The sequence below is a fragment of the Siphateles boraxobius genome, unplaced genomic scaffold (assembly GCF_051911475.1).
Source record: "Siphateles boraxobius isolate OS27281-9 unplaced genomic scaffold, OSU_SipBor_1 6, whole genome shotgun sequence".
Lineage (NCBI taxonomy): Eukaryota > Metazoa > Chordata > Actinopteri > Cypriniformes > Leuciscidae > Siphateles > Siphateles boraxobius.
The window spans coordinates 37,894,551-37,909,774 of record NW_027509186.1 but is presented as its reverse complement, the minus strand read 5'-3'; the positions used below and the strand labels follow the sequence as shown (position 1 = coordinate 37,909,774).

General features: G+C 38.0%; 1 long non-coding RNA gene and 1 pseudogene across 2 annotated transcripts; one reads left to right on the top strand and one right to left on the bottom strand.

Annotated features, from left to right (window-relative positions):
• Positions 1 to 42: 42 nt before the first annotated feature.
• On the top strand, positions 43 to 5,201 carry LOC143715494 (uncharacterized). Its single transcript, XR_013195766.1, has 4 exons — positions 43 to 204; positions 4,599 to 4,683; positions 4,873 to 4,986; positions 5,081 to 5,201. It is a non-coding gene; the product is annotated as an uncharacterized LOC143715494 (long non-coding RNA).
• A 746-nt stretch (positions 5,202 to 5,947) lies between these two features.
• On the bottom strand, positions 5,948 to 15,205 carry LOC143715416 (uncharacterized; annotated as a pseudogene). Its single transcript, XR_013195746.1, has 2 exons — positions 15,058 to 15,205; positions 5,948 to 7,040 (listed from the first exon to the last, which is right to left on the bottom strand). The product of XR_013195746.1 is annotated as an uncharacterized LOC143715416 (transcript).
• Between the last annotated feature and the right edge of the window lie 19 nt (positions 15,206 to 15,224).

Genomic DNA, 15,224 nt, shown 5'->3' with positions numbered 1-15,224 from the left:
TCACAAAATATTTGCACTGTGTCTTTGCTATTAAACAGGACAGTCAAGGTAACCAGGTTGGCCAATGGACAAATGTTTCTACAACAAGGTGGATTTTGCAGCGTTCTTATCAATTAAACCCAGAGGCCCGTCAAGGCATGTACAAACTGAAGGCTTTTATTGGTGACAGGATGATCTCACGGGATTTTGAAGTTAAAAAATATGGTAAGTCATAAAAACGACTCGTTATGATAGTAACCTTGGTGCCCTGAATAGGGAACGAGACGCTGTGTCATAAGTTACGACACTATGGGAACATATGCGTGATTGCGTCTTGAAGCACGTGTGAAATCATTCAAATGGTGTGGCGGGACGTCAAGGGCGGGTGACGTCACGACCAGGAAGGTATAAAGCACCCCTGAACCAAACAATGTCAGCTTCTGATATGCTGAAGTAAGTCATGAAGTAAGTAAGTGAAGCGAAGTAAGTTATGGCGGAGCGATGCAGCATCTTGTTCCCTCTTCAGCAGGGGTGTCCAAACTCAGTCCTGGAGGGCCACTGTCTTGCAGAGTTTAGGTCTAGCCAGACTCAACACACCTGCCTGGAAGATTCTAGCCTATAAGACCTTGATTAGCTGATGGTCCAGGTGTGTTTAATTGGGGTTGGAATCAAACTCTGCAGGACAGTAGCCCTCCAGGACTGAGTTTGGACATCCCTGCTCTTCAGAGAACCGAGGTTACAGTCGTAACCAAGGCATTCCCTTTTAAGGGAACTCACGTTGCGTTGTAGGTTACGATACTGTGGGAACGTTAATACCTACTATGCCAAACTGACCAGTGCCTGTCTAGTGTGAATAATATCTTGAGCACTAACTAAGACTAACTAAGACTGAAGCACCTGGGAGCCAGGGGTGGCGCCCAGGTCAAGGTCATAGAACCTGACGAATGTGTGCGGAGAGGACAAGCCCACTGCAGCACATACGTCCTGGCCATATCACCATATCACATACCACCCTGTACCCCATGACTGGTTGCCCACTGAAGCTAAGCAGGGCTGAGCCTGGTTAGTACCTGGATGGGAGACCTCCTGAGAAAACCAGGTTGCTGCTGGAAGAGCTGTTAGTGAGGCCAGCAGGAGGTGCTCACCCTGTGGTCTGTGTGGGTCCTTACGCCCCAGTGTAGTGATGGGGACACTATACTGTCAAAGAGCACCGTCCTTCGGATGAGATGTTAAACCGAGGTCCTGACTCTCTGTGGTCATTAAAAATCCCAGGATGTCCTTTGAAAAAGAGTAGGAGTGTAGCCCCGGCATCCTGGCCCAATTTGCCCCTTGACCTCTGTCCATCATGCCCTCCTAATCATCCCCATATATACTGATTGGCTTCATCACTGTTTCCTCTCTACCAGTAAGCTGGTGTGTGGTGGGCGTTCTGGCGCAGTATGGCTGCCGTCATCCAGGTGGTGCTGCACATTGGTGGTGGTTGAGGAGATTCCCCCTTCCATGTACAGCACTTTGAGTACCTAGAAAAGTGCTATATAAATTTAACTAATTATTAATTAAACTATTATGAAGAGAGGCCCCAGAAAGCAATGCTTTAGAAGCCGCCATACTCCTAGTAGAATGGGTCCGGACAGCCAAGAGAGAAGGCTGACCGGACAAGTCATAAGCAAGAGAGATAACCTCGACTACTCACTTACTCATTCTCTGCTTAGGTGCTGGGTAAGCTTTTCTGAGCGACCCAAAGCATTCAAGAATTGATCAGATTTATACCACATGGCATCTCGTGAACGTAAGCATCAAGCACTGTAACCAGGCGAAGCAGATTTAATTTCTCCTGGTCTGGGCGGAGGACAGAAGGCCTGCAGCACTATAGATCTGGCCACGTTAGTGACGACCTTAGGAATATAGCCCAGACTAGGCTGAAAAAAAGCCTTTACAATGCCAGGGGCAAACTCCAAACACGAAGGGGAAACTAAAAGGGCTTGTAGATCTCCTATCCTCTTGAGAGATGTAATGGCCAAAAGATATAAAGCTTTCAAGCTCAGAAATTTTCCTTAAACCTCCTTGACAGGCTCAAAGGGAGCAGACGAAAGGCCCTCCAGTACCAAGGCCAAGTCCCATGCTGCCACCCATTTGTGAGCTGCAGGCCGAAGCCTCATAAGCCTTCCCAACCAAAGCCGATGTTGTTCTTAATGGCTTGGAGGGAAGAGTCAGGGCCTTGAGGGATGATGCTAAATCAAGGGAGAGATGGCTCGCAAGCGTCTGCTCCACCTTAGGCATCGCCCCATGACTATACTCTTTAAGCCCCAGGATATTTGAATAATTTGAAACTGAGGCCCATATACTCGAGAGGAGTTTGGTTTATCCTCCCCTACGTGAAGGTTGCACTTGAGAAGACAGGAAAAGTTCATCCAGTTTACTTTTAGGACGAACGTCCTGCTTCTTTGCTGGCCAATCGATATTTCTTTTTGAGTGATAACCTTCACTAGCTCTTTGTACCCAGGAGAGTGAAGTGGCAAATTTTCAGACTCTCCTGCATTGATGCTCAGTGCATCAACCTCCTCAGAGGAAGATAACTGAAGCACCGCAGAAGAAACTGAAGAAACCGCAGAGCATGCTTCCGGACCTTGAGAGAAATATATATTTATATATACAACCCCAAATTAGAAAAAGTTGGGACATTTTGTAAAATGCAATAAAATCAAGAATCTTTGATTTGTTAATTCTATTTAAACTTCTTTAACTGACAAAAGTACAAAGAAAAGTTTTCCAATGTTTTCACTGACCAACATAATTGTATTTTGTAAATATGAACAAATTTTGATTTTGATGGCTGTAACACCCCAAAAAAGTTGGGACAGAGACATGTTTACCACTGTGTCACTTCACCTTTCCTTTTAATTACACTTTTTAAACATTTGGGAGTTGAGGATACTAATTGTTGGAGTTTTGCTAGTGGAATATTTGCCCAATCTTGTCTGATACAAGACAGCTGCTCAACAGTCTGTGGTCATCGTTGCCTGATTCTCCTTTTCATGATGGGTCATACATTTTCCATAAGAGACATATCTGGACTGCAGTAAACAGGCAGACACATCCCTTCTATGGTGCAGAGTGTCTAGAAACCACTCAGTTTTAGCATGTGCAGAATGAGGCCTGGCATTGTCTTGCTTCCCAGGAAAGATGTCATCTTGATGGCAGTTTATGTCTCTGTACAATCCAAATACATGCCTCCATGTCAATGGTACCTTCACAATAATGCAAGTTACCCAGACCGTTTGCAATGATGCACCTCAATACCAGGACAGATGTTTGCTTTTACACCTGTCGCTGGTGAAAGTCTGGTTGGTCCCTTTCATCTTTGGGACTGAGAACTCGTTGTCCATTTTTTTTCCCAAAAACAACCTGAAACATGGACTCATCTGACCACAGCACACATTCCCACTGTCTTCTAGACCATCTGAGATGAGCTCAGGCCCAGAGAACTCGCCGGCATCTCCACATAGAACTGATGTAAAGCTTTCTCCTTGCGTAACAGAGATTCATGTGGCATTTCTTAATGCAGAGACAGACTGTGTTCAGTGAAAACGGTTTTCCAAATTACTCCTGAGCACATGTGGCTGTATTTAACGGATTAGCATGATGGTATCTTGTGCAGTGCCATCTGAGGGCTCAAAGGTCACGGACATTCAACAGAGGTCTACTGCCTTACCCTACACAGACTGAGATTTCTCTGGATTCCCTGAATCTTGTGACAATATTATGTATGGAAGATGATAAAAGACATAAATTCTTTGCAATCTTGCAATGAGAAATGTGATTTTTAAATTGTTTGACAATTCTCTCATGATATTTGGCACAAAGTGATGAGCCCTGACCCATCTTTGCTTAAAAAGACTGAGAAGCACTTTTACACCCAAACACGATACCCTCAACTATTACCAATTCACCTGCTCATTGTGGACTGTTTCAAAAGAGTTGGATAATCTAATTTGGATAATCTTTTCACTTTTATTTTGTCTCTGTCCCAACTTTTTTGGGGTGTGTTGCAGCCATCAAATTTTTTTTTTTTTTAAGATTTACAAAATACAATTATGTTGGTCAGTAAAAACATTGGAAAACTTTTCTTTGTACTTTTGTCAGTTAAAAAAAGTTTTAATAGAATTAACAAATCACAGATTCTTGATTTTATTGCATTTTACAAAATGTCCCAACTTTTTCTGATTTGGGGTTGTAGACACACAAAACCAAATATGACAGACAGAGTAACACAGACCACTTGCTGAAGAAACAGGAAACTTCACTTCACTTACTTACTTCATGACTGACTTTAGCCTATCAGAACCTGACATTGTTTGGTTCAGGAGTGCTTTATACCTTCCTGGTCGTGACGTCACCCGCCCATGACGTTCACACCATTGGACTGATTTCACACGTGCTTCAAGACGCAATCACGCCGAGGTGTTCCCATAGTGTCATAACTTATGACGCAGCGCAAGTTCCCTTGAAAGGGAACAGACAATTTGCAGTGTTGCATGGGAAGAGTTTCAATAACATGTTTGTATTTTAATATATCATTTAAGTACTGATAACTCTAATTTCTGCCTTCTGACTTCTAGTTTTGCCTAAGTTTGAAGTTATTATAAAAATCCCAAATATAGTAAATGTTGAAGAAAAGGAACTGATAATTGAGGTTTGCGGAAAGTGAGTAGTTTCTTTTTATTTCCTGCATTAAGAGAGCAGTGTGTTCTTCCATTCACACTTTGATTTAATTGTTAATTGTATTTTTATTATTATTCTTGGACCAGTTTCTTACTGTAACCCCTATTCTAATATATTAGTTGCTTAACTAAACCCTGGGCTGTAGATCAGTTACTTGTACCTTTTTCACAGATACACTTACGGACAAGCCTGTACCTGGTAAATCATGGGTGAAAGTGTGCCGTCATTTTATGGCGCAACTTTTTCTCTCCCGACTTTACAGCGTGTTTAGAGGTAACCATTGAGGTATGTGAAACACAGTACATTATCTTTCCTACATTTATCTAATTATATCACTCTTCGGTTAATAGTTATGTTTGTGTTCATTCATTATAATTAGATAAAAAAGACAGGCTGTGCCATCCATACCTTAGATGCATCAGTCTTTTTTAATGCCACACTAAATGATGTAATGCGGAAATCTCTTCGTGTTGATGCAATGGTTACAGAAGAAGGAACAGGTGAGCGGTTCGATTTGGTCAAATCCCTGTTACATAAACTTCTTGAATTGCTCAATTGTGCGTCACTGTATAGTTCAGCTTGGATAAATATGTTTGAACTCTCCAATGTTTAATATTATAATGTTTATTCTTTATCCTGGATAAAATTATTTCCAATCCATCAGCCCAAATTTGAACAAATCCTCATCAGTTTTTGGCTACGTCTCTTGAGATCGTGACTTATAAATTCACAATGCATATGATTAATAAAAGTGGTGAAAACAGGTTATGGTGAGCTGGTTGAACTGTTGAATGCGTAGTAGCTACATGCTATGGCAACATTTCAGAATCAGACGAGATTATTGTGATGATATTATTATTTTTTTATATCTTACCTCAGCTCTATTTTTTATCTTGTTTTGACACACTGTACACCCTTAAAAATAAAGGTGCCAGAAAGAACCAAAAAAGTGTTTCCACAATGTTAAAAATAATAGTATAATATAATTATAGTATAATAGTAAATAACAGTTCATGTCACTTTATAATGTTCTTTATGACCCCATAGTAAACAAACATACAAAGAGAATCCAGGAATAAGACTGATTTAAGTGTTTATTGCCTTTATGCATTGTGCCAGATGAAAGGATATGAATACAAACAGTAAGGCATTAAACAGGACATTAATAAATCAGGCAAATTGCACAATTTTAAAATGTGAAAACGGCAGAAACAGACTCTGCAATAAACAGTCCACTCCAAATGAAAACAGTAGTATTAAGAGTTGTTTACTGGCAAAGCTCGTCACACATTTACTTGAATGTATTTGACATGAAAATGAACGTTGCTCACTTGCAACATTTTTTTATATGAGTGTGAAGGCTTGATAAATGTTTGAAACTCTTCTCACACTGAGTACAGTGATACGGCTTCTCTCCAGTATGAACTCGCCCATGTATTTTTAGAGATCCTGACCGAGTGAAACTCTTGTCACAAACTGAGCACATGTAAGATCTTTCTCCAGTATGAATTCTTTGGTGCTGTTTTAGTTGAGTAGATTTAGTAAAGCTCTTCCCACAGTCACAACACACATGATCTCTCACGTCATTATGTGTTTTCTGGTGCTGTTTAAAACTGTCCAGCCTTGAATAACTCTTTCCACAGAGAGAACACAAGTGAGGCTTAACACCTTTATGAACTATCAGGTGTTTTTTGAGATAAGACGTTGAAATAAATGTTTTATCACACTGATTACAGTTAAATGGCTTTTCGCCAGAGTGACGATGTTGATGAATCCTGAGAGCTTTAGTACATCTGAAACTCTCTCCACACTGTGAGCCGAGTGATTCGGCTTCTCTCCGGTATGAACTCTTTGGTGCCGTTTCAGTTCACCAGTTGTAACAAAGCTCTTCCCACAGTCCGAACACACATGATCTCTCACCTCATTGTGTGTTTTCTGGTGCAGTTTAAGACAGTCCAGTCGTGAAAAACTCTTTCCACAGAGAGAACACACATAAGGCTTCTCATCTGAATGAACTTTCAGGTGTGTTTTTAGATTTGATGATGAAATAAACTCTTTACCACACTGATCACAGTTAAATGGTTTTTCTCCAGAGTGAATGTGCAGATGATAAATAAGACCTGATTCACCAGTGAAACTCTTCTCACACTGAGTGCATGGATACGGTTTCTCTCCAGTGTGAATTCTCATGTGTCTGTTAAGGATTCCTTTATTTTGGAAACTCTTTCCACACTGTGAGCAGGAGTGCAGCTTTTTGGCTTTTGTTCCTTGAGATTTCAAGTCATGTTTCTCCTCCACTTCATTCAGTTTGTGTCTTTGCTCCGTCACTTCCATCTGGTCTAAAATAAACATTAAGTAGTCAGAATCAGTTCAAGGAGGATAAATGTGAAAATTCAAGTGAACACTTACACTGTAAAAATGTTTTCAATAAATGACTTCCAAATAATTATCCCCATGCAAAAAGATGGATTGTACTAATCATAGCTTAAGGTCTTCACTTAAAGGATTAGTTCACTTCAGAATTAAAATTTCCTGATAATTTACTCACAGCATGTCATCCAAGATGTTTATGTCTTTCTTTCTTCAGTCGAAAAGAAATTACGTTTTTTGAGGAATACATTCCAGGATTTCTCCATATAGTGGACTTCAATGGCATCCAATATGGTTTGAAGGTCCAAATTGCAGTTTCAATGCAGCTTAAAAAGTCTCTACACGATCCCAGCCGAGGAATAAGGGTCTTGTCTAGAGAAACGATCTGTCATTTTCTAAAAAGATAAAAATGTATATACTTTTTAACCACAAATGCTAATCTTGCAGAACTCTGCAATACACCACGCATTATGTAGTCACTTTGGAAAGGTCAATCACGACGTAGACGAAAGTACCATCCAATATTTACAAAGCGAACGTGCAAAGACTAAGTCAAATGCCCTTTAACAAAAAAAAAAAAGAAAAAAAAGAGGGAAAACAACGATGTCGCACGATTTTGAAGTTGTAGGAGAAAATCATCTGGGAGTTTTTCACCCTACCGCGGTACTTCTGCATACCTCAAGCGTTACCTTTCCAACGTGATTACGTAATGCGGGGCGCAACACAGAGTTCTGCAAGACGAGCATGTGTGGTTAAAAAGTATATACAATTTTATATTTTTTGGAAAATGGCCTATTGTTTCTCTAGACAAGACCCTTATTCCTCGGCTGGGATCGTGTAGAGACTTTGAAGGTGCATTGAAACTGACATTTGGACCTTCAAACCATTGGTTGCCATTGAAGTCCCATATGGAGAAAAATCCTGGAATGTTTTCCTCAAACACCTTAATTTCTTTTCGACTGAAGAAAGAAAGACATAAACATCTTAGATGACATGGGGGTGATAAATTATCAGGAAATTTTAATTCTGAAGTGAACTAATCATTCAAAATTAACCATTTATATTCACCGAACATATTTAAATTGTGCAGTAAATCTATATTTTTATTTCCAGAATCAGAAAGAGCTTCATTCGCCAAGTGTGTGCAAACACACAAGGAATTAGTTGTACCTCATGTTATACATGTCTAAAATACTGTTTGATCGACTTCTGAGATGTAATTTGATATATGACCACTGAACACAGTGCCTATAGATTTTGCCTTTTAATATCAAACACGTCAAGCTCAGGATTTTATTATTCATCCATTCATTTTCTTTTATTGCTTCTGTCAGCAACTTTAAGCAGAAAAAGCTGGATATTTATTTATATTCACGAAATAAACCACAAAATAAACGATAAAGCAAAATCTACATCAACTGACAAGTCTCATTCTCATATGATTAAATAACTTCTGTGATGCAGGGGAACTTCTGTCATTAATGTTAGTTTTTAAGTCATTAAGGTTTTTTTAACCTATGCGGTAAAGCTTTTGAAAATTTTCTGAAAATCATGTTATGCAGAATACTTTTTTTTATTTATTTATTTTATTTGCCCTTTATTTAACCAGATAATACTTTCTGAGATTAAAAATCTCTTTTACAGAAGTAACTTGGCCAAGATGAGCAGCACAACATAATAATAGTAAAAAAAATTAAAAAGAAATTCATTAAAACATATCATGAAAACAATTAAAAACATTAACAATGTTTTTCTTCCTTTAACAGCTCACCAAGCAAAGCAATAAAAATATTCATTGACACCAGGGTCTGCATTTTCAGGTAATTTTGTAAAAAGCTCCAATCGCTGGGTGCCGCATACTGAAAAGCTTGTTTTCCCAATTTAGTTCGGGCGAGTGGAACTGAGAGGGTATACAAATCCTGTGAGCGCAAAAAATAAACTCAACAGGTTTGTGTTGGGTAAGAGAGCAAAGATATGGAGGCAAAAGACCCAACATTTATTTATAATTAAACAGGTACCTATGTTTACGTCTGCGTAAACATCCCCCGAAAAACATGATTTATTTCTATAATAAAATCCCAGCTTTATTTTTTAATTTAGTCCTTAATTGATTAACGTGGGATTTAAAAGATAAGGAATCATCAAATATAAAATCGAGATATTTAAATTCTGTCACAACCTCTATTATAGTACCCTGTAAGGATTTCAGTCATAGTTGATTTGCCAATTGTTTCTTTGAACGAGACCAAAACTAAAGTAATGTTATTTTCACGATCAAAGTCAGATTTAGGTCACAAAGCCTTTGTTGCACAACATCAAAAGCACACTGTAAAAAAGAAAAAAGCTTGGGTGCACTACAATAAATCACGGTGTAATCTGCATAAAATTTAAAATTGACATTACTAATATTGAGATCAAGATTATTAATATAAATGATAAAAAGCAATGGCCCAAAACTGACCCCTGAGGAACACCCCTCTTAATCTTTAAAGGTGCGGATATATGAACTTCCTTCCACACGTGTCCTGTCCAATAAATAGCTTTCAAACCAAGAAATTGTATGATTTGACAAACCAGTTAATCTCAGTCTAGTTTTCAATTTACTGAAATCAACAGTGTCGAAAGCCTTTGACAAATAAAATAAAAAGTGAGACACAATAATGGCCTCTATCAAGCGCCTCAATGATATCATTTAGAATGCAAAGTTTAGAAATCGGCCTGTAGGCCTAGTTGTTCATATCAGAAGGATCTCCTCCTTTTAACAATGGAATAACAAATGCAGACTTCATATCTATGGAAATTCATTAAAACTCAGTGAAATATTGTATATACACTCACCTAAAGGATTATTAGCAACACCTGTTCAATTTCTCATTAATGCAATGATCTAATCAACCAATCACATGGCAGTTGCTTCAATGCATTTAGGGGTGTAGTCCTGGTCAAGACAATCTCCTGAACTCCAAACTGAATGTCAGAATGGGAAAGAAAGGTGATTTAAGCAATTTTGAGCGTGGCATGGTTGTTGGTGCCAGACGGGCCGGTCTGAGTATTTCACAATCTGCTCAGTTACTGGGATTTTCACGCACAACCATTTCTAGGGTTTACAAAGAATGGTGTGAAAAGGGAAAAACATCCAGTATGCAGCAGTCCTGTGGCCGAAAATGCCTTGTTGATGCTAGAGGTCAGAGGAGAATGGGCCGACTGATTCAAGCTGATAGAAGAGCAACTTTGACTGAGATAACCACTCGTTACAACCGAGGTATGCAGCAAAGCATTTGTAAAGCCACAACACGCACAACCTTGAGGCGGATGGGCTACAACAGCAGAAGACACTCATTTCCACTACAAATAGGAAAAAGAGGCTACAATTCATGATTCAAGACATTCAGATGGTAGAGTCAGAATTTGGCATAAACAGAATGAGAACATGGATCCATCATGCCTTGTCACCACTGTGCAGGCTGGTGGTGGTGATGTAATGGTGTGGGGGATATTTTCTTGGCACACTTTAGGCCCCTTAGTGCCAATTGGCGATCGTTTAAATGCCACAGCCTACCTGAGCATTGTTTCTGACCATGTCCATCCCTTTATGGCCACCATGTACCCATCCTCTGATGGCTACTTCCAGCAGGATAATGCACCATGTCACAAAGCTTGAATCATTTCAAATTGGTTTCTTGAACATGACAATGAGTTCACTGTACTAAAATGGCCCCCACAGTCACCAGATCTCAACCCAATAGAGCATCTTTGGGATGTGGTGGAACGGGAGCTTCGTGCCCTGGATGTGCATCCCACAAATCTCTATTAACTGCAAGATGCTATCCTATCAATATGGCCCAACATTTCTAAAGAATGCTTTCAGCACCTTGTTGAATCAATGCCACGTAGAATTAAGGCAGTTCTGAAGGCGAAAGGGGGTCAAACACGGTATTAGTATGGTGTTCCTAATGATCCTTTAGGTGAGTGTGTGTATATATATATATATATATATATATATATATATATATATATGTGTGTGTGTGTGTGTGTGTGTGTGTGTGTGTGTGTGTGTGTGTCAAAGTATGGAGGTATTTTTGGTGCAAATCAACAGCCTGTGACAGTGGAATATGTAGTTGTAGAGAATAGCCACACGTGTATCAGTACATTTGAAGTCACAGAGAGAAATGTTTAAGAGTTGCAAACTTGTAGACTTTTTTTTCTCTTCCACAAACACAATAGTTTCACCTTCTAAAATTCTTCATTGCAGGTGGACAAATCCTATTCTACAAATCACTAATTAAGAAACTCGTACGCTTGCATTTTTGCTAAAGTTGCTGCAGTGAATATGCTGCAAACGCATTTACACGCCCGCATTAAAAAATGTGAAGTTACGGACAAATTTTGCCCATCTGCAAATCAGTATGTGAATTCCAGGGCTGGTCCGAATACCATTTTTTGAGCTTCGAAGCTTCCGTAGTAATCAACATCGAATATTCGAAGCTTCGGAGGGATATAAAAAAATAAAAATAAACGAGGCTCAAACATCCATTTCGTAACAGACATGCGTGTTTATTTGAGCACATCCGTCAATGAAACAATACACTAATGCCTGTAAAGCATTGAAATAAATATCAGTAAATAATGGTTACTTAAATAATATTTTCAAAAAGTTATTTTTTTTTAGTTTGTTTTATATTTCCACACAAAGACGCATGATATAGCCTAAGCCTACCACTCTGTGCTTTGAGAGGGATCAGGGATGTGGGATACGAGCAGGAAAGAGACCATCTCTTTTCTAATATCTTCATGTTTTCTACTTGTTGTAAAAGAGTGAATTTTATCTTCCTCAGTGTCAAGACATTTAGGCTATGTTTGATTTTGCCCTGCCAGAGAAATCGAAACTAAAATCACACGTGTGTGTGAGTGTGTGTGTGTGTGTGAAAAGCGCGTTACAAATAAATTTGACATGCCTTACCAAGTCTAATAACAAGCACAAGCTGTGTTAAAAAGAATTTGACATGCAAGTAAAAAAAGTTAGGCTAACCTGTCCTACAGCGTTTTTTCTACTTTAGGCTACCACCGTAAAGAATGTGAGGCCCAGGGCCGGAGTGGGGCCACTTTTCAGCCCGGGAGTTTCAGGCCTAAGACCGGCCCACTTTTTCCATGGTGGTGGAAATTGGATGAATAAAAGCAACAGTTCAGCTCTTACTATTGTGTAGTTTTATTAATACCATGGTTTAACAAATAATGTAAAGGTTAAATAATAATTCACTTAAGCTGAGGTTAACAAAAAATATTCCACTATTCCACAAAGATAGGTTAATAAATTAACAAAAGCATACTGCTCTTTCTTACATTAAATAACTTCATATTGTTTACTCTGGTATCCTCTCTACCTGTCCCTGTAGTCATGGCCTCCTCATTTTCAACGGGGACTGGCTTATCTGCTGCTCAGAAGCTACAAATAAATAATTAAGTGGTCATTTTACTGCATATACACAGGTCAAGCTTGAGACTTGTTGTCAATATTTGCGTAATATTTGCAAAGTCTATGAATCGCCATATATATTGGGTGATACAAAAAGGCCAATATTTTAATTAAATTTAATATTTTGCTTGTGAATAGGTTGACAACGCTACAACGGTATTAGCCGAATAATTACATTGCAGCACTGCTAATGCTAACCATTACTAGGCCTATCTCTATTTACCTGTTGCCACTTGTGTTTGTCCTCTTGAAAATAAATCTGTAAGCCTGGCACATTTGGCCGCATCCTCCTCCAATGCCTTGGTTTTTTTCCAACCATAGATAATTGTAAAAAAAAAAAAAAAAAAAAAAATTTTTGCATTTCGGCAGATTTTATAGTGTAAACATTTTCAAGCGCACATGAGAACCGTTTCGAGGGGGATGCCAGGTGTGCGGAAAAAAATAATAATTCCCCCGAATATTCGAATCCAAAAATTGAAAATCGAATACCAACCCACCGAACGAATATTCGGGTCCAACCCTAGTGAATTCTTCCAATGAAGAGTTGCACACTTGTAGAATATTTCCTCACAAATCTCTTGGATATTTTTCTAGCACAAACACAAGTACATAACTAAAACTGCTTGAATCTGCAGCGACGCATCTCAAACAGTGTTTTTCGCTTTCAAGTGACAAGTTTTGGGCGCTCTCTCTTTTGCATTATTGGTCTATGTGAAATGTGGAGCAAAAGGGAGTTGTGCATCTGTAGAGGCAGTGGGCGGAGCCCACATGAATATTCATGAGTTTCCTGGGGAAACGTGTGGAACTGCTCAATTGAGTTCACGCTCCTCGTTTCTCAGCAGGTTTAATGGATTATTTAAAAAAGGTGAATATAGTTTCTGCGCGAATTTAAACTTCAATTGTTTATCGTTTCATAAAGTTCATAATATTTTTATTCGTTTCCACGTTTTGTGCATTCGTCAATTAAACTTTCTGAATGTCTATATAAAAAGTACAGAAAACATATAATGTCGCCTATAAATTGTACTTTGCGAAGCTTTAAAACGGTGTCTTTTACTAATTTATATATTTTGTTGAATGCAATAAACCTGCATAAATGTATCTGTGGACTAACATTTTTTAAAATATATCCTGGTGTGATTGTTCTTAAATTCTTGTTTATTTAAATAAGCCAAATAATTTAAGACCACACACAAGCATGAATGTGTTGCTTTAATACACAAGTACAACTTGGATTAAACAAAATTGTATGGATAAAAGTGGATAAATTACTAGGTTACTGTAAATGAAAAAAAAACACGTAACATTATTTTAGGGAATAGAATAAGCAACCAATTTGATGTTCACAAAAAATATATATTTACAAATATACATAGCCTACTGGCAAAATAATGTACTGTAACAATTAAAAATATATACACTTTGATTGCAAGGAGTGTTTGTGCTGGTTTTGATATAATATATAGGCTACACTGCTGTTCAAAAGTTTGGTATTAGTAAGGTTTTAGGTAGGGTACCAACACTACATTTATCTGAAAAACAGTAATATTGTGAAATATTTATCAACAGTTTTCTATTTTAATGTTTTTAAAAAAAAGATTGTGATGGCAGAGCTCATTACTCTAGATTTCAATGTCACACGACCCTTCAGAAATCATACCAAAAAAAAGCGTCAAAGCGTACAAGTTTCTTTTTATTGATTTGTAGAATAGGATTTGTGCTCCTGCTAAGAATAAATTGAGAAGGTGTAACTGTTGCGTTGTGTTTGTGGGAGAGAAAAAAAAAAAGTCCACACGTTTGCAACTTTTAAAACATTTCTCTCTGTGACTTCAAATTTACTGATACACACGTGTGGCTATTCTCTACAACTACATATTCCACTGTCACAGGCGTTCAGTTGATTTGCACTAAAAATATCTTTATATCAAAGGGACAGCTATCTTTTTTAATGTATTCAGTGTTTTCCCATATTTAAAATAAGGTATTTTCATCAAATATGCTGTGTTGGAATTGATTTGTCAATAAAGTAATGTGATAAAATGTCCCTGTTTTCTGTATTTTGCTTAATGTATTTTTTGTTGTTTTTTAAATACATTTTTCTTTTGGGACAGTGAGAAATACAATTGTTATTACAATTTAAAATGTTTAATTGGACCAGCAACAGGTTTGGTAAACTACATTTTTCCATTGGCTCACCATATTATTTCGGATTGAGCCCATGTGAGCACAATGTTGCCACAATTGATTCAATTTAATAAACAGAAATTCAATTAGGCCAACTGAAAATCGTATATTTCATTTTTTTTACAGTTAAGCAGAAAACAAGAGATCAAGTATCTGTCTGTGTGGTTTTCAAAGTATCAGATCTTTTGTGTGGCAAAGTTTAACTCTACAATTAAAATGTGTTTGCCAACTTCTATGATTATGATCATTTAGATGCATTTCTGTATCATTTATCAGTGATACAGATCAGTTTCCAAATCAACAATGAAGAATCAAGAATGGACACCAACCTGTTTGTTCCTCAGTATCTTCATGTTTTATTCTGGATGAAACATAGCTCACATCCAGACTGGAAATATACGGCATCCGGTGAAAACTTTCTGCTATTGTCTTTTCATTCATGGTCGTTAATCAGTTATCAACAAAGTTCAGCTTGAATTAGCCTCTTCTGCGCATG